The sequence below is a fragment of the Papio anubis genome, chromosome 17, assembly GCF_008728515.1.
Source record: "Papio anubis isolate 15944 chromosome 17, Panubis1.0, whole genome shotgun sequence".
Taxonomy (NCBI): Eukaryota; Metazoa; Chordata; class Mammalia; order Primates; family Cercopithecidae; genus Papio; species Papio anubis.
Genome location: NC_044992.1, coordinates 72,310,059 through 72,330,349, shown reverse-complemented (window position 1 = coordinate 72,330,349; position 20,291 = coordinate 72,310,059). Strand labels below are relative to the sequence as shown.

General features: G+C 44.9%; 1 protein-coding gene across 6 annotated transcripts in view; it reads right to left on the bottom strand.

Annotated features, from left to right (window-relative positions):
• RPTOR (regulatory associated protein of MTOR complex 1) overlaps positions 1-20,291 on the bottom strand; it is a 408,568-nt gene that overhangs the window by 232,465 nt on the left and 155,812 nt on the right. The gene's annotated exons all lie outside the window — the stretch shown is intronic.

Below are 20,291 nucleotides of genomic sequence, written 5' to 3'. Positions count from 1 at the left end.
ACAGGATATCTGCATACTCTCAAAGTATGTCCTTCAAATGCTTATGAATTAAAAAGAAGAAAATAATTACTTCACATTGGAGAAACACACAAGGCACCACTTCAGCCGAGTGATCAAGGTTGGTACCTGCAGTAATAAGAATCACGCACACCACGCACCCCCGGGCCTGATGCACTGAGAATAACCCATCTGCATTATTCTTCCCCAAACTTTGATCCTCAGTCTCATCATGAGAACACACCAGACAAACCCAAAGAGAGGGGCAACCTCCAAACACCTGAGCAGCATCTTACAGTGTCATGGTCACGAAAGACAAGAAACAGCTGAGGAACCATCCCAGCCTGGGAGGACCAGAGGACCAGGCAGCCAGTGCGGGTGGGGCCTGGGCTGGACCACAAGACACACAGAGGATTACAGCGGCAAAGCTGCAGGCACCACAGAGGCTGTGTGTGATTGGCAGCGCTGTAACAACACACGTTCCCTAGATTTAATTGCTGTACTGAGGTCATGTAAGAGGCTGACACTGGGTAGCTGGCTGAAGGACACACAGGAGCTCTCTGTGCTGCCTCTGCAACTCTCGTGTACATTTAACATTATTTCAAATCGCTTTTAAAAAATGAAAATCTAGTTTTGATCCTGACTGCTCTCCAAAAATTACGGAATACAGTCAACTCTTCACATGCTGCATCCCATGGTCTCTTCCATTCCTGCCCCCTCTTGTCTTCTCTGCGCCGTCTCCCCTCAAACACGCACTCCGTCCCCAGGTCTCTGGCTGCCTCAGCTCGTTCTTCCAAAGCTTCCCCTCTTGGGACCCCTCTCTTCCACCCTCCCCTTAAAAACAGATCATCAGGGGCCTGTTCTGTTCTTCTTATTCCACATCTTCTCCCAGGCAATCAAATGTAACTCCCTGGTTTTAAATACTGCCTGAACATTGAAGTCCCAAAAATCTTCAGCTGCAGCTACCACCTCTAAGAGAGTTGGTTATTTTCACTTGATTGCCTGTGACACCTCAAATTCAAAAATTTGAGAAGGGAAAAATAAAACGTATCATTTCCTCTTCCAAACTCAGCGATGATGACGATGATGATGACGACAGCACTTTGCAACATGCCAAGAACATGCCACACCTTTAAATGAATGACAACTCTATCACCACACCCATTTTAACAATGAGGACCCAAGGATCAGAAAGCTTCAGCACATCGCTCAGAGCCACAGGATCACCAGTGTCAGAGGAGCCCACACTCAGGTCTGTCTGTCTCCAGAGTCTGGGCCCAGAATCAGGACGCCTTTCTGCCTCTTCGTATTCCCAGTTCCCACTGATGCACGTCTGTTGCTAATAAACTGCCATCAGTACTCATCGCCACCTCTTTCTCCTTCACCCCCACATCCACTGCTTGCCGCCTGCAGCTGATCCCTCGTCCAGCCACGCATTCGCTCTGCTATGGGTCAGCCGCTGTGCTCCGAAGTGGGACAGAGTGGAGCACAACATCCTCGTCATCCCGGCAGTTCACAGGCTAGCTGGAGAAGGCAGACAGGTAGACTCTGGGACAGGGCGATCGTGGTAAGATGAAGACACACAGGGTGGTCATGGTAGGATAAGGACATTCACAGGGAGGTCGCAGTAAGGCGAGGACATACACAGGGTGGGGCATGGCGTCACCACGCCTGAGGTCTCCACGCGGCCTGGCCTGAGTGGGGAGAGTGGTGCCTGAGCAGTCTCCAGGAATGGACAGGCGTCCGCGAGGGGCATGGCCGCAGCTCCCACAGGTTCCTCCACCTCTCGGATTCTATGAGAACATCACTATCCATATTATTATTATTCTTCCTACTAGTTCCCATGTTCCTTGGACTTTCTGAGCTGATTGAGTAGTCTCTTCTTCCATGAGCCTTCATACGTTTACTCACCTGATGCTGCAATCGGTTTCTAAGTGGTGACCCACTTAACTGGTCCTTTTCAGCAGGTCCTACAAAGAACCTGAATGCAGCTCAGCCAGCATTTCTGTTCCTGAGGTCGTCAGATCCTGGGTTGTGGAGACCCAGTTTCTTCATTCCTACTGGCTAGAGTAACTCTGAAAGGAGGCGGCAGGAGCACAGACAGACGCATCTACTCCCCAGTTTGGTTTTAATTTAGGAACACGAGTCCAAGAGTCAGGACTTCCTGGACAATTTCTGCAAGAGTGATCCCCCAAGCTGTGAGAACTATAATTCAGAGATTCTCCACCAAACAGGACAAAAAACTACCATAAAATACTATGGCTGTTAGAAATGGCTAAACTTGGAGCCAAAGGCACACCCTACACCATTTCAACGCACACGGACAGCACACGATGGCAATCACTGCCTCCAATCAGAACTCCGCATCTCACAGAGAAGACTGTTACCTTCTGTTGTATTTATACACGTTGTAAGGCTGAAAACTCTGCAATCCATTTTGGAAACAGTGATTACTAACACCAACAAAAAGAAGGTTAAATTTGCTGAAAAAACACAAATTTTGAATGTTTAAAGAAAATACCATAAACTTCAAAATGGTTTCAAAGTAACATCCAATGAGATCCACCAGACCGGCCTCCACCAAGCTTCTGAGCTGTTTTTAGGCGATGCGTTTGGAAGCAGTCCCTCTTCCATACTCTCAAGCACCCTACAAAGTTACGGGGCTCTTCTCAGGAAGAAATGCACTTGGTCCCCGCAGGGGTGAGCCTGTGTCTAGCTCATCCCATGAGCCACTGACAGCCACATCCAGAGCCCCTGCTTAGGCACAGCAAGACCACCACTGTCGGCAGGGACTGCCAGGGTTCATTAACGCTGTCAGAGACCACATGCGTTTCCTCCTGTCCTTTCTCCCACCTCTTCTTTGGTCCATAAGTTTCTGTGTAAAAATGTTCATAGAATTCTTTATAATGCAAATAAAACTAGAAACCCGAAAGCCCACCAACAGGAGAAAGGTGAATTGTGAACATTTCCAAGTGGAGATACGAGCTTGACAGGGAATTAATTAAAGTAAAACGCACAACAGCACAGATCAGTTTAAAAAGCTAGAAGTTGAATTTTAAAAGTTAGCTGCATTAACTTGATAACATTGGTATAAAACTCAAAAATAAGCAAAACTAAACAATGTACTTCTAGGGAAACAAAAGTATGTGGCAAAATTATTTTTCAAAAGCACAAAATTCCAGCTTGGGCAATATAGTGAGACTCTGTCTCTACAAAACATTAAATGAGCTGAGCACGGTGGTGTGCACCCCAGCCTCAGCTACTCAGGAAGCTGAGGTGGGAGGGGTGCTTGCGTCCAGCAGGTGGAGGGTGCAGGGAGCTGAGATTGCACCACTGTGCTCTGGCCTGAGCGACAGAGCCAGACTCTGTCTCCTCTCCCCGCACTGAAAAAAGCACAAAATTAACAGCTGCTGTTTCAAGAGGGGAGGTTTGTCAGGAGAATGGGACTGTGGACAAGAAAATCCCTTCGAGAGAATTCGTAACTTTCTGTTCCTAGTGATGGGTTGAGGGTTTGCAGCTCCGCCAGGGTTCACAGCGTGTATCTTAGGTACATCCTTTCGGACCTGTTGCACCCACGTGCGCATGAGCGCAAATTACACAGACACATCTGGGCTCCTTTCTCCAGCAGCAAGACAAGCCATGCTGACCACACTGCTCTTGCCACTTTTGAAAACGGCGCAACACCACGCAGGCTGTAATCGTTCTCAATGAACCAAGAGGATATCTGAGGCATCAGTGCTTTCCCTTGGACTGAACAGCGATTTCCAGTTAGACACAGGGTAGTTCCTACAACAACAGTAAGGACTGTAATAAGCACATTATAAAATAAATATATAATTAGATAACTATTAGAGATAATATTTAAATTAAACATATAATAAAAATATATCTAAATACCTAACTCATGAGTCAACACCAAAATGTACACATTCACGTTTTGCTTCAGAAGCTGAAGAACACTCAGTGTGTTAAGACAGCCTATGACCCAGCACCCTGTCCTCATCGTGAACACGTTACACAGCGAAAGCCTGTGTGCTTAGAAAAATTAATATCCTAAACACTGAAGCGAATTCCTGAGTATGTATAAAACCCATCCAGCAGGGGAGACGAATAGATGGAGCCTATGTGAATCGGGATGGCTGCACCCACAAACATGAGCGGGGATGGAAAACATAAACTGCGTGAGATACGAAGAATGACACCACTCACAGGACTGCTCCGGGGTGTCTAAAATTACCTGCGCATATGGGAAAAGTACATGGGCATTACTGCGGACGAGAAAACCCAAATCCCGGCTAGTGATTACCACCGGAAGAATGAAAAGGAGACAGAATCCAGACGGAGAGGTGAGTCCAACTCTGCTTGTACCACTGTGTGTCTGAATGGTTCTGCCTTTTACCACGGTGGGTCCGAACGGCCCGGCCTGTACCGCGGTGGGTCCGAACGGCCCCGCCTGTGTCTGACCGGCCCGGCCTGTATCGCGGTGTGTCTGTCCGAACGGCCCATCTGTACCGCGATGTGTCTGAACGGCTCCGCCTGTACCGCGGTGGGTCTGAACCGCCCCATCCGTACCGCGATGCGTCTGAATGGCTCCGCCTGTACTGCTGTGTGTCTGAAGCTAGGCTGTGGGTAAAGGTGGTGAGTATAATTTTTTTGTATGTAAAATACTTAACAGTTAAAAACTATTAACATAAAATTTTAGAAGAACCTATAGACAAGCATTTACTTTTTATTTTTTTTTAGACACAGGGTCTTGCTCTGTTTGTTGTCCAGGCTGGAAGGCAGTGGTGCAATTATAGCTCACTGCAGCTTAGAACTTCTGGGCTCAAGCGATCCTCCCACCTCAGCCTCCCAGTAGCTAGGACCACAGGCACAAGCCACCACACCTGGCTAATTGCTGTTGTTGGTGTACAGATGAGGTCTTCCTATGTCACCCAGGCTGGTCTCGAACCCCTGGGCTTGAGCAATCTTCCCACTAGGCCACCCAAAGTGCTGGGGCTGTTTGCAGGCAAGCCACCATGCCCAGCCCAGACAAGGATTTACAAAACAATTTTGGCATACAGAAATCTTTCTGAGCATTTCACAAAACTCAAAATCTACATGGAAAGATACTAAAACATTTGATTACATAGAATTTTAAACTTCTGTATGGCCAAAAAAATAGTAAATAAATATAGTTAACTGACAAACGGGGGGAAACATTTGCAATATATGAGACGGACTATGGACTAAGACTAATTTCCTAGTATATAAACAACTGTTATAAATAAATTAAAAATCTAGGCCAGGTACAGTGGCTCACGGCTGTAATCCCAGCACTTTGGGAAGCTGAGGCAGGTGGATCCCCTGAGGTCAGGAGTTCCAGACCAGCCTGACCAACATGGTGAAACCCCATTTCTACTGAAAATACAAAAATTAGCCAGGTGTGGTGGTGTACGCCTGTACTCCCAGCTACTTGGGAGGTTGAAATGGGATAACTGTTTGAACCCAGGTGGTGGAGGTTGCAGTGAGCGGAGATCATGCCACTGCACTCCAGCCTGGGCAACAGAACGAGACTCCATCTCAAATAAATAAATAAATCATTTTTTAAAAAATTAATTAATTAAACATCTATAGTACCACCACAAGAGAACAATAAGCAGAGGATGTGTACAGGAGTTTAAAGATCGAGAAATACATGAAACGGTTTGACTCATAAGCAAAGAAATAATTTAAGAGATGCCATTTTCATCTATTAGAGGAAATGGGGAGGTTAGAATGCCAAGGACTGGAGAAGGGTGGGAAACACCCCACCTCAAACAATCCTAGAGCAGGCATAACTGCAGCGGCCCTGACGGGGTCTGTGGCTTTGATCCTGGATCTCAGCTTCTAGGAATAGGTTCGATTCGGCTGCTGTGCTCAAGGAGGTGTGCAAACATAACCATCAAGATTATTAATGCAACACGGTTCGCAAAGGCAAAATTTTGGAAACAACGTAAGTAGTTATCATGTGGGCTTAATACATCACCTTTGGCACATCTATCTTTAAAAACTATAATGCAAAAGTTAAAAAGAATAAATGACACGTAAGGGTGCTCAGTAAATTAAGTTCAAAAAAGGAAGTTGCAGAACGCTCTATAGACAACATAATTCTAGTATATTTAAAAATTATATGTCCTTCCAGAAACTTTTATTCATGCTTAAGTACATTTCTCTCTCTCTCTCATACCTATCTATCTAATGAAGTGCCTGAGAAGACACATAAGAAATAGCAGAGATTACCACTAGGGAACAGAAAAAAGGCCTGGAGGCAAGGAAAGGAAGAACTTTTATTGTTTATTTTATACTTATCTACATCATTTGAAAAAAAATGAATTTTATAATAAAATATTTTAAAATTAACTAAAAGAAAATCGTGTTAAAAGCCTCCTGATCTTAGATGTGATAACAAAGAATGCACTTCCAATCCCTTCTGTTTGTGAAGTCAAAGGAATTTCCCATCAGCAGCACAATCCATAAGGAATAGGAAGGAGCTGACCTTTGCCCTTAGCTTCATTTAAAAAACCTGAAATAAATGAATATATATACACACACACACACATACACATACCAAATTGGATAATAATGAAGACTTGTTCTTTTTCAGCTGGCAATAACTTTCTAGCAGAAATGTCCTTCTGGCTATCTCAAGCCTATAAATAAATAACAGAGGAAAGCTGGCTGTGTTCCCCAGCATTCTTTTTTTCAGTGGATTAACCAAAATATTTAATCCTTCTCCCACAAAGTGCATTTCATGTGTATGAGTGACTACCAAAATAAGCCCAGGTACCCTGAGGAAGCTTCCAGCACATTCCAGCATGATGGGCTGGAGACACCCAGTTGCCCAGCCCCGCTGACTGAGGTAAGAACCCAAAGGATGGTCGTGCAAACTGCAGCACCCTGACAGTCCCAGGTGAGCCAGGAGAGCCTGCCGCTGGGTGCGCCTCTTTCCAGGGCCAGATGCACACGCAGCAGGAAGAGCCAGCGTGGCTTCGGTTGCTGTTCCTGTGTCAGGTGTGTGCGCACCCTGCCAAGGAAGCGAGTGATTCTCACACCTCCTTGCTTACCCCTGACGTTACTTAACTTGCCATCCTCTTTCCCACTTGCACTTCCGTCGTGTCTGGGAGCCTCAATGACTCACAGTCGTGGGAACAGTTTCCACAGTGCTGCCTGTGCTGCTGCGACGTCTTTCATCCTGCTGACCCCAGGATGACGGAGCACTGGAACCACGTCACCTGCTCCCCACCGTGTCGCCAGGTCAGAGGGGACTACTTCCTGTCACCAGAGCCCCCTTGCACTCCCAGGCCTCCCCTTGTCTAGCTGGTTCTCACTCCTGCTTGGAGACCCAGCAGATGGGGCCCCTCCTCACCTCCATGCCTCCCACGAGGCCTTGGTGTTTCCACCCTAGACGGCTAAAATTAGAGATGGAAAACAAAGGGTCGGGGAAGTGTCTCTCCCAATGCGTAAGAAGCAGAGTGACCCCAAACCGTAAGATGAAAATCCTGCCTGCAACTCACACCACACTGTCTATACCAGGGGTTCTCAAAGGCAGACAACCCAGACAGCAGCAGAAGTGGCTGCAGCAGCAGTTTTGTGGGACACCCAAGAAAGCCCAATTGTCAGGCCCCACCCACGGCCACAGAAGCAGAGGTTTGGGGAGGGCCTGGCAGTCCGTGGCTCCGTGAGCCTGCAGGTGATGCTGGGCACGCTCCAGCATGAGAACCGCGGCGCTATGACCATGGTTTTAAATGCAGGCCACCTGCGAAGTCCGTTCAGCTGCACTCTCAGGTTTTGTATCTCTTAGCATCAAGGAAATAATTTGTTAAAGTTTAAGCTCTTATAAAGAAATACTCCAAACATTTCCAGCACTTCTCCCAAAGAAATGGAGTTTTTGTTAATGGCCTTCTACGAGCCATTAACTAGCACACACAAAACGCTAGAATTTCTCAGAAAGAAAGGTCAAGTTTACCATAAAACTTTTTTCTTGGACACTGTTAGATTGTCAAGACGAATAAAGTAACAATCTTAACAAATGATAACTGTGGTCTAACATAAATATCACTTTTAAAAAATCACATATTTTTCTGATAATACTGTATTTCAAAAGTTTTATGATCCACCTTTCTTTTTTTTTTGAGACTGAGTTTCGCTCTTGTTGTCCAGGCTGGAGAGCAATGTCACGATCTCGGCTCTCTGCAACCTCCTCCTCCCAGTTCAAGCGATTCTCCTGTCTCATCCTCCTGAGTAGCTAGGATTACAGGTGCCCGCCACTGTAATCCTACGCATGGCTAATTTTTTTTCGGTATTTTTAGTAGAGATGGGGTTTTACCATGCTGGTCTCGAACTCCTGAACTCAGGTGACACGCCCGCCTCGGCCTCCCAAAGTGTTGGGATTACAGGCGTGAGCCACCGCACCCGGCCCATGATCCATCCTTCAACAGAAGCAATAATTAACTGTATACCAACATAACAGGCATCTATTTGATAATGACAATCCCAATTAAAAGAAACAGAAAACCAATAAATTCTATTAAATATTTATTTAGAATTGTTTATGGAATAATTATTTAACGGTAATAAAAGGGCAGAGGAAGTATCAAAAACACCACCACCAATGACAATAAGCTTGCAGTCTTACAGATTTGACAGGACTGGGGTTTACTGGTGATGTATACTCAAGTTGTCGGTTCACGAGTACCGCTTCCCCTGACACCTGACCTTTCGGGGCCATGACCCCCTGCTTCCGGTTGATACGTATTCAAGAACCCACTTCCGGAGGGCAAACCAGCTGACCCCTGTCCTTTGCCCTCCCCTGGGAACAGCGGCACCACAAGTCCATCTTTAGTCCAGGGAAAGTTGTAGTGGCAGATCCAGATGAGACCACAGTTCCTGGCTGAGAGTTGAAAGGAAGCCGGCGCCCCTGAGGGGCTTTACAGGAACCGGCCCTGAGACGATGCCACTTTAATAGGGCTGAGGATTCTGATTCACATTCTGAGTTCTCTGGCAGAAGATGTACTCAGCATCTTCTCAGAAATGGGCAGCTGCTTATTTGGAATGGAACTGCTTCACTTGGAAAATAAAGTGCTCTTCTTGCTAAAGGGCCAGACTCCTTGGAATAATGGATATCAATTCCATCTCTATTCCCCCGGGCTGACAGGTGCCCTCCCCAGCTTCCTCCATGCCATTTTCTCCCAATTCTCCTCCCCATCACCTGCTGGGATCCTCTTCTGCTCCCCAGTTTTCACTCTCTCTCGGCTTTCTTCGGCTCTAGAAACTGTAATTTGGAAACTGCCAGCAGCACATCTGCCCCTGCTTCTCACGACCCCACACTCATGGACCCCAGGCCTACTCACAACCTAGGAATAAATGCCCACAAGCTCCTTCTTCTCGCTTCTGGTGCCTGGTCACAGTCCAGGTCTCACCTGCTCCCTCTAACTCAACCTCCACCTGTCCTAGGAAGGTCCTGAGGGCCACCCCACCAGCCTGACTCAGGGTGCTGCCACTGGCCTCTTGTATACGACAGCCTTCTAACTGGAGTTTCTCTAGCCAGTCTTTTCTCCCCAGAGCCAGCCTTCACATGGCACCAAAGGGATTTCTCTAAGCCCACATCCCTAAGAGTCTGCAAGGTGCTCTATGCCTTAGCCTGGAACCCTGTCTGGCCTTCTTTCTTTTTAAACCCATTTCAGGCTCCAGGCTCCCACAGCACATGACTGCTTGTAGTTTCCAACGAATACCATGCTGGTTTATTATATCATCTACTTCCTCTGAGGTCATCCCCTCCAGTCCCCTCTCAGGCACAACTGTTGACTTTGTTCTCTTCTTAGGACTCAGCCCGAGCAAGCACCGCCTCCTCCAGGAGGCCCCCTCCAACCTCGCCTGCCCACCATGCCTAGGTTGGCACAACTCCTCTCCCTCTCTCTGAAGGGGCTGATATTTTCCCTATATTATCACAATACATCATCATGCAATTTGGCTTTCGTTTAAGCTAGACTTTAACCAATAACCCGAATGAAACAGTTTTTGCTTTCCAACTGTGCTCCCCATGATAAGATCCATTTTATGTTCCTATTTAATGTCCAGAAGGGTAGGACATTGTGCAAGACAGAAATGGCCTTTGAGGACTATTTTGGCAGAGGGTGAGGTAACGGCTGTAAGCATCACAGGAAGACCACTGGAGAATTAAAAATTATCCTTAACCAAAAATGCAAAACCACATAAAACTCCAACTTTACGTTCAGTAAATTAAGGAAAGGCAGGTAACCTGGAGTAAAGCTCATCCTACCTAGAGAGGGCATCACAAGCTTCACACACAGGGAAAAGCCTTGTAGCTTTGTGCCTAGCTGCACAGCAAAGGGTAGAAATAGCTTCTGGTCATAACGGAACTCTAAAAAGCAGAGAAAAAAATGTATCAAGTGGGAAAAACCTTTCTCCTTTTGCAAAGAAGAAAAGGCAGACAGGGTCTAAAAGCTAATTGGGAGTATCTGAGTAGTGGATTAATCCTTCTCCCGATAAACGGTCTGCCACGTGAATTCTTAATGGCTACAGCTGCCAGTCCTAATGGCCTGAAACAGACAGAGGAATGGAAGGGAGGGCAGTGGATGGGGAAAATCTGAGCCCAGGATTTGCTTAAGTCCTGGACCTTGCTTTTCTGCTGAGGCTGAGAACACAACCAGCAACAGAATAAATGGTGATTAAACAAAAAGAAAAGTATAGTTAAAACTAGCATGTTTAAACGTTTTTAAGTCTTACATTGTGTACCCACAGTGTACCATGTATAATGCTGCAGGCTTCGTTCTGGTAGAGGGAGCCCATCTGAAGGCTGAAGGACTCGGCAGCAGGACTGCATGCTCTACGGCGCAGCTTATGGCTGTCTAGACCTGGAAGAACACGCGCCTGTCTCTGGTGGCATGCCATGTGACATGAAAAAATAAACCTATGAGAGGATAAACTAATGGGATAACACAGTGGGGGAAAATACAACCAGGAAAGACTTGGCTCTAGAGATCATTCTGTTGCTTTTATGACATTAGCTGTAGAACGCAGCGAACATCGAATGACCCATTCCTATGTTCTGAGATGCTTGGTTTTACGTACCCATGATAAAGCAGTTCATACAACAAAGACCTTGTTATCCTGGAACTCACACATTTTAATGCAGACATAGAGACAATACACATAAGACTGGGGGCAAGCTGTGGAGAAAAAGAGACCACACCAAGAGGACTAAAGAGCCAAGGAGAGGGGTGCACATCACACCTGGTGATCAGATGGCATTTCAGTAAAAATATCCACTCATTTCAATGCAATTCCCATCAAAATAGCACCATCATTCTTCACAGAATTAGAAAAAACAATCCTAAAATTCATATGGAACCAAAAAAGAGCTGCATAGCCAAAGCAAGACTAAGCAAAAAGAACAAATCTGGAGGAATTACATTACCTGATTTCATACTATACTATAAAGCCATAATCACCAAAACAACATGGCACTGGTATAAAAATAGGCACATAGACCAACGGGACAGAATAGAGAACCCAGAAATAAACCCAAATACTTACAGCCAACTGATCTCAACAAAGCAAACAAAATCATAAAGTGGGGAAAAGACACCCTTTTCAACAAATGGTTCTCCGATAACCGGCAAGCCACATGTAGGAGAATGAAACTGGATCCTCATCTCTCACTTTATACAAAACACAACTCACGATGGATCAAGGACTTAAATCTAAGACCTGAAACTATAAAAATTCTAGAAGATAACTTTGGAAAAACCGTTTTAGACACTGGTTTAGGCAAGGATTTCATGATCAAGAACCCAAAAACAAATGCAATAAAAACAAAGATAAATAGCTGGGACTTAATTAAACTAAAGGGCTTTTGCACGGCAAAAGGAACAGTCAGCACAGTAAACAGACAACCCACAGAGTGAGAGAAAATCTTAATCTATACATCTGACAAAAGACTAATATCCAGAAATCTACAATGAACTCAAACAAATCAGCGAGAAAAAAAATCCCATCAAAAAGTGGGCGAAGGACATGAATAGACAATTCTCAAAAGAAGATATACAAATGGCCAACAAACATGAAAAAATGCTTTAACATCACTAATGATCAAGGAAATGCAAATCAAAACCACAATGCAATAGATACCATCTTACTTCTGCAAGAATAGCCATAATAGAAAAATCAGAACACAGTAGATGTTGGCGTGGATGTGATCAGGGAACACTTCCATACTGCTGGTGGGAATGTAAACTAATACAACCACTACAGAAAATACTGTGGAGATTCCTTAAAGAACTACAAGTAGAACTATCATTTGATCCAGCAATCCCACTACTGAGTATTTACCCAGAGGAAAAGAAGTCATTATACACAAAAGATACTTGCACATGCATGTTTATAGCAGCACAATTCGCAATTGCAAAATCATGGAACCAACCCAAATGCCCATCAATCAATGAGTGGATAAAGAAAATGTGCTGGCCAGGCGCGGTGGCTCAAGCCTGTAATCCCAGCACTTTGGGAGACGGAGGCAGGTGGATCACGAGGTCAGGAAATCGAGACCATCCTGGCTAACACGGTGAAACCCCGTCTCTACTAAAAATACAAAAAGTTAACCGGGTGTCGTGGCGGGCACCTGTAGTCCCAGCTAGTCTGGAGTCTGAGGCAGGAGGATAGCGTGAACCCGGGAGGCAGAGCTTGTAGTGAGCTGAGATCGCACCACTGCACTCCAGCCTGGGCGACAGACCGAGACTCCATCTCAAAAAAAAAAAAAAAGAAAGAAAGAAAATGTGATATATATACATGATGGAATACTACTCAGTCATAAAAAGAAATGGATTAACGACATTTGCAGCGACCTGTATGAGATTAGAGACTATTATTCTAAGTGAAGTAACTCAGGAATGGAAAACCAAATATCGTATATTTTCACTGTTATGTGGGAGCTGAGCTATGAGGACGCAAAGGCATATGAATGATACAATGGAATTTGGGGATTCGGGGATGGGGGCGAGGGATAAAAGACTTCAAGGGTGCAGCGTATACTTCTCGGGTGATGGCTGCAGCAAAATCTCACAAATTACCACTAAAGAACTTCTTCAAGTAACCAAACACCACCTGTACCCCAATAACCTATGGAAAAATAAAAAATTGAAAAAATATATAAAAATAAAAACATCCATTCATCTACCCACCCATGTGATTGACAATTACCAAACAAGTGTTAGGGTAACAGACACTATCGTAAGAGCTTGGAATGTAGCAATAAACAAAAGAAAAAGCCTCTGGCCGCCCAGGGATTAAATGCCTGGCATGGCCTTGGAAAGAAGCCCGTTGATATAGGGTTATTCAGATTTTCTATGCCTGGCATGGCCTTGGAAAGAAGCCCATTGATACAGGGCTATTCAGATTTTCTGTGACTGGCATGGCCTTGGAAAGCAGCCCACTAATATAGGGCTATTCAGATTTTCTATGCCTGGCATGGCCTTGGAAAGAAGCCCACTAATATAGGGCTATTCAGATTTTTCTATTTCACTTTGGGTCAGTTTTGGTAAGTTGTATTTTAAGGCATCTGTCCATTTAATTAAGTATTTAAATGTATATAAAATTAATAATATTCCCTTACCTTTTTAATGTCTGTAGGATATGTGAGGATATCCTCTCCTTCATTGCTGATGTTGATAAAATGTTTTCTCTCTTGCTTCACTGATCTACCTACCTAGAGATTCCTCAACTTTTATTGATCTTTAAAAACCAAAAAAAAACCCAAAAAAACACACACATACACATTTTAGCTACGTTGTCTCTGTTGCCTGTACTCTATTTTATTGATTTCTGCTATTTGTTCTTTCCTTTTGCTTTGAGTTCAATGTGCTCAGCATTTTCTGTTTCCTTAAGGTAGAATATTAGATTTCAGGCTGGGCACAGTAGCTCACACCTATAATCCCAGCACTTTGGGAGGCCAAGGTGGGTGGATCACTTGAGTTCAGGGGTTTGAAACCAGCCTGGTCAACATGGCAAAACCCTGTCTCTACTAAAAATGCAAAAATAGCTGGGCGTGGTGGTAGACGCCTGTAATTCCAGCCACTCAGGAGGCTGAAGCAGGCGAATTGCTTGAATCCAGAAGGCAAAGGTTGCAGTGAGTGGAGATGGCGCCACTGCACTCCAGCCTGGGCAACAGAGCGAGAGATTTTGTTTAAAAAAAAAAAAAAAATTTTTTTTATTTTAAATGTTTCTAAAATATACCTTTCTATGTATGACTTTAAAGCTGTATATTTCCATAAGCACTGTTTCACCTATAGCCTATAAATTTGGGTGTCATAGTTTCATTATCTTTAGGTTTGAATTATTTTTTATTTTCCTTTATGATTTTGTCTTTGACTCATGTGGTATTTCATTTCCAAATATTTGGGGCTTCTCCAGATATCCCATAATTTTGAATTTCAAGAACAGAGAATATACTCTATGATTTCAGTCTTTCAAACTTTATTGAGACATCTTTATGGCTCAGCACATGGTGAACATTCCACATGCACTTGAGAATGTATATTCTGCAGTTGTGTGGACGGCTGTATAAATGTTAATTAAGTTGGGGTGATTGATAATATTGCTAGGTCTTTTACATTAATACTGGCTTTTGCTTTGGACTAGAAAAAATACACTATGCCTAGAGTCTTCTCCGTAAGGAAGTTTTAATTACAGGGCTGGGCACGGTGGTTCATGCCTGTAATCCCAGCACTTAGGAGGCCAAGGCACGTCAATCACCTGAGGTCAGGAGTTCAAGACCAGCCTGGCCAACATGGTGAAACTCCATCTCTACTAAAAATTCAAAAAAGTTAGCCGGACGTGGTGGTGGGTGCCTGTAGTCCCACCTACTTGGGAGGCTGAGGCAGGAGAATAGCTTGAATTTGGGAGGCAGAGGTTGCAGTGAGCCGAGATCACGCCATTGCACCCCAGCCTGGGCAACCAAAGTGAGACTCCATCTCAAAAAAAAAAAAAAGAAAAAAATTAACTATCAATTTTGTCTGTAAATTTTAACTCTCAGTTTAATCTATCAATTACTAAAAGAAGATCTTCTAATCTCCAGCTATGATGATGGATTTGCAAACTTTTCCTGTTAATTCTGTTCATTTTGCTGCATGTCCTTTGAAACTCTGATATTAAGTGCACATACACTCAGGATGGTGTGTGCCTGACTCGTGAGCTGGTCTGTTTATCACAAGGAAATGGCCCTCTTTGTCACCAATAATACTCCTCATCTTGCAGTCTCTGTTCTCTGATTAATAGAGCCACGCTGGTTTCCTATGACTAGTATTGGCATAGTATATCTTTTCCCTTTCTTTTACTCTCAACCTTCTTATGTCTGTGTATTTACAGTACATCTACTATGGACAGCACAAAGTTTGATCATACTTTTTACATCTGGTTTGACATAAACTCGTGAAAAAGCAAAGAAATTAAACTAGAATGTGGGACATCCTGGAGGATCACTGGTCCAAACTCGTCAAAAAAGCGAACATCCACTGCTAAGAAAAGAAAACAAGCAGCCACAAACTGGGAGGACATATTTGCAAAACACATATCTGATAAAGAACTGGCATCCAGGCCGGGGACAGTGGCTCACGCCTGTGATCCCAGCACTTTGGGAGGCCAAGGTGGGTGGATCACTTGAGGTCAGGAGTTTGAGATCAGCCTGTACTTAAAAAAAAAATACAAAATTAGCCGGGCATGGAGGCGGGCGCCTGTAATCTCAGCTACTTGGGAGGTTGAGGCAGGAGAATCACTTGAAAGCAGGAGGCAGAGGTTGCAGTGAGCCAAGATCACGCCATTGCACTCTAGCCTGGGAAACGAGAGCGAAACTCCACCTCAAAACAAAAACAAAAAACTGGCATCCGAAATATGGAAAGAACTCTTAAAACTCAGCAACAAGAAAAACAACCTGATTCTTAAAATGGGTAAAAAACCTGAAGAGATACCTCATCGAAGAAGATATAATACAGCAAATAAGAACATGCAAAGATGCCCAATTTCACATCATTATGAAATTGAAAATGGAATAACAATAAGATCCTCCTACATACCCACCAGAATGGCTAAAATCCAAACACTGACAACATCAAATGCTGTGAGAACATGGAGCAACAGAAACTCCCGTTCAGTGCTGGTGGGAATGTGAAACAGTACAGACATGTTGGAAGACAGCTTCACAGTGCCTTATAAAGCTAAGCAGACTCCAACCGAACCATCCAGCAAACACATTCCCAGGTATTTACCCAAATGAATGGAAAGCTTATATCCATACAAAAACTTGCACACATGTTCATAATAGCTTTATTCCTAATTGTCAGAAGTTCAGAGTAACCAAAATGCCCTTGAATAGGAAAACGGATAAAGCAGCAGTGTTGCATTCACACCTAGAGTATTGCTCAGTAATTGTAAAAAATGAGCTATCAAGCCACAAAAAGACATGGAGGAGTCTGAAGTGTGTATTACTGAGTCAAAGAAGCCAGTCTGAAGACGCTACGTACTATATGATTCCAACTATAGGACATTTCGGAAAAGACCAAATTCTAGGGGAGAGAAGATAAGGGGGAGCAGAGAGGACTTTTAGGACACCACTACTCTGTGTGGCAACATAACGATGGGTGCAGGACATCACACATTCAGCAAAATCTGCAGCGTGTACATCACCAGGAGTGAGCCCAGGTGTAAACTATGGACATCATTAATTATAAAGCATCATTACTGGTTTATCAATTGTAAAAAACATAGCAAACCAAAGCAAGATATTAACACTAGAGGAAAATGAGGGGGAGAAAGTATATAACTCAATAAACTTGCTCAATTTTTCTGTAAAATTAAAACTGCTCTAGAAAAACGAGGTCTATTATTCTAAAAGATTGCCGGGCATGGTGGCTCACACCTGTAATCCCAGCACTTTGGGAGGCCAAGGCAGGCAGACCACTTGAGGTCAGGAGTTGGAGATGAGCCTGGCCAACATGGTGAAACCCCGTCTCCACTGAAAATACAAATATTAGCCAGGCGTGGTGGCGGGTGCCTGTAATCCCAGCTACTCGGGAGACTGAGGCAGAAGAATTGCTTGAATCCAGGAAATGGAGGTTGCAGTGAGCCAAGATCACGCCACTGCACTCCAGCCTTGGCGACAGAGGGAGACTTACCTTCAAAAAGAAAAAAAAAAAAAAGATTGATGTATAACTATATGCTAACTTCCCAAAAGAAGACAAACTTTTTAAAAAGTCACTAAAAAAGTCAATGTCATAAAATGAAAGGCAAGAGGAACTAAAACGGCATGAGGAACAGATGCAGTGCATGAACATTAATTAGATTCTGGGTCCACAACAAAATCAACAAGTAAAAAAATGCCTACTAATTTAGTGCACATTTTGCAAACACTTGGGAAAATATGAACATGGACTCTATAGTAAATGACATAGAACTGATGTGCCATTTCTTGAGCAATTTGATGGTACTGTGGTGATACAGAAAGCCATCTTCGTTCTTAGTGTCAGGATGTCTGCATCTTTCAAATGGTTCAGGGGACAAAAAAAAGTGTCAAAGTGGCAACAGGGGAACAGGATAAAGGTATTCATCCTACTGTTCCTTCCATCCTCTGGAGGGTCAACAATGGTAAAAGTTGGGTCTGAAAAGACTGATAAAAGGTACATTAACTCCTCGTAAGAATAACCAACAAGAAAAGAGAGAGGGCACAAATACCCAGCACCAAGAGCAACGGAAGGCACCTCACTCACAGATACCCCTGATACTGGTGAGTTTCTAAAGGGGTATTGTGAGCCAGTTTATGTCAATACATCGGGAAGCTTAGTAGAAACAGACAAGGTCCTACAGAAGTCAGTTGACAAAGCTAACAGAAAAACCCTTTAACCATGAAAGAAGCTAGATCAGTAGTCAAAAACCCTCCACAAACAAAGGAACACCCCAGAGAGCTTTCTTTGTAAGTTCCACAACATTCAGACAACAAATACTTCAACTATCACAAAAACTATTCCAGTATATATACAAAGAATGAACTTCCTCAACTTATTTTCTAAGGCCACAGTTATTGATCACTCCGCCTAGGCAAGGACAGCAAGAGAAAAAATCCCTGGCCAATCTCACTCATGAACACAGATTTAATATGTGAAACAAAATGGCTGCAAACGGAATAAGCCGTGCACGAAACGGATCATTCATTGTAACACAGGTTACCCCAAAAAGAAAGGTGTGTGTAACAGGAGACGGTCAGACAATATCATTCAACGTAGCACGAGCCTAAGGGAGAAAAGCCCTGTGACCACCTTAACACACACATACAAATAACCAAGAGAGGCAAATCAACATCTAGTCCTGATTTTTTTTAAAAAACAAATCAAGAATTGAACTTTCTTAATTGGATAATGGTGATTGTTTTTGTTTTACAAAAAGCCTGGGGCAAACATCTTACACTGAACACAGGAGCTCCCCCACCCTGCCCCGCGCCCCTCCACCCAGTCCCCACTTCACTCCACTGAAGGCATCGGCCGGCACAGCAAGACGAGAACAAAGAAAAAGCACAACTGAGAGTGGGGCGCAGTGGCTCACGCTGTAATCCCAACACTTTGGGAGGCCAAGGCGGGAGGATTACTTGGACTCAAGAGTTCAAGATCAGCCTGGGCAACATGGTGAGACCCTGACTCTATAAAAAATACAAAAATTAGCCAGGTGTGGTGGTGCACACCTGTAGTCCCAACTACTTGGGAGGCTGAGGTGGGAGGAACGCTTCAGCCCAGGAGGCAGAGTTTGCAGTGAGTCATGATCATGCCACTGTACTCTGGCCTGGGTGACAGAGTGAGATCCTGTTTCAAAAAAAAAAAAAGTTTGGTTCTGTAAGTTACCAGAAGTGGAAGAAGAGGGAAGAGGGAAGAGGGAGAACGGGGAGGAGGAGGAAGAAGGAGGAGGAGGAGGAGGAGGAGGAGGAAGAAGAAGAAGAAGAAGAATCACATCATAAATTCAGAGAAGAGAGACACAATTCACAAAAATCATTACTGTCTGGAATACAAAGAATTCCCTCAAACCGACAGGAAAGGGCAAGCCACTGCAGAGAGAAGTGGACAGCATACGGGTGCTTCGTGCAGCAGGGAGCCGGCGGGCGGACACAGGGTGCTCGACCTTAATGGTTATCAGAGGAAACCAGAGCACACCACAGTCTATCATTAGAAAAACCTGTGACACACCCAGTGCGGGAGAGAAAGCTGGGCAGCTGAAACATCCACGCGGTTTACAGCAGAAACAAGATGGGAACCAGCCCAGTGCCCCATCTGCAGGGAAGGCACTGAGAAGGGCGGGGTCCCGACAGGGGACAGCGAATGTGGGAAAAGGCAGGGCTGCAGGCCCCTGGGGTCGGGGGCACGAACCTGCAGAGCCTCCAACGGAGTGAGCAAAGCGCACTGCGGAAGAGCGCGCCAGCGTCCGCCTAGCACATCAGCCGCGAGCTCCCGGATTCGCCGTGCCTGAGAACCAGCACACTGGGGGCTCCACAGAGGAGCGCCAGGGAAGGACAAACTCAAATTCACTGTGCCAGGTGCCACTGGGGAAGGCAGGGAAAGGAGAGACTGCAGCTGAGAAAGACACGCCAAGGGCCTGTGGTGCATGCCTGGTGGTTCATTACATCCCGCTTCTGTAAATTCTACTTCCTTCACAATGACCGCTTCTAATTTACCCAATATTGAACGAAAGGAATTAAAATCAAGCTGGTGTCCAGATACACACGGGGAGAGATGGCACTGCCCTACGGGAGGAGCTGCGTGGACACCTTTCTAACTTCCGAGGCTGGCTACTCCTCGGTGTCCAGGGTTGGAAGCCTTCCTTGAGGTCTCTGCTCTGGGCCCACACGGCATCACTACCTGTGCCGAATGTAGCCAGGAACATGGGATGGTGGGCGGGAACTGAGAGTTCAGTGTGTGAAGAAATGGAGTCCGAGTCCTCACTATGATGGCAGAAGGCGGTGTCCACACTAAGCAGGCAGAGGCCCAGGAGGCTGACAGCACAACCGAAACCAGAAGTCAGGTTTGCTGGATTCCAAATCAGTGCCCCTACAGACATGTTCAGGCACATATGGGGCCACCACACCCTCCAAGAACTGCTTTTCGTGCATCATGCAGAGTGTGGTGAGACCTACAGCTGGCTTCTCTTGGACGGACCAAGGTTCCCACCCTGGAGGATGAGGATGACAGTCAGCACCCACCACCCACCACCCACCACCCACCACCCAC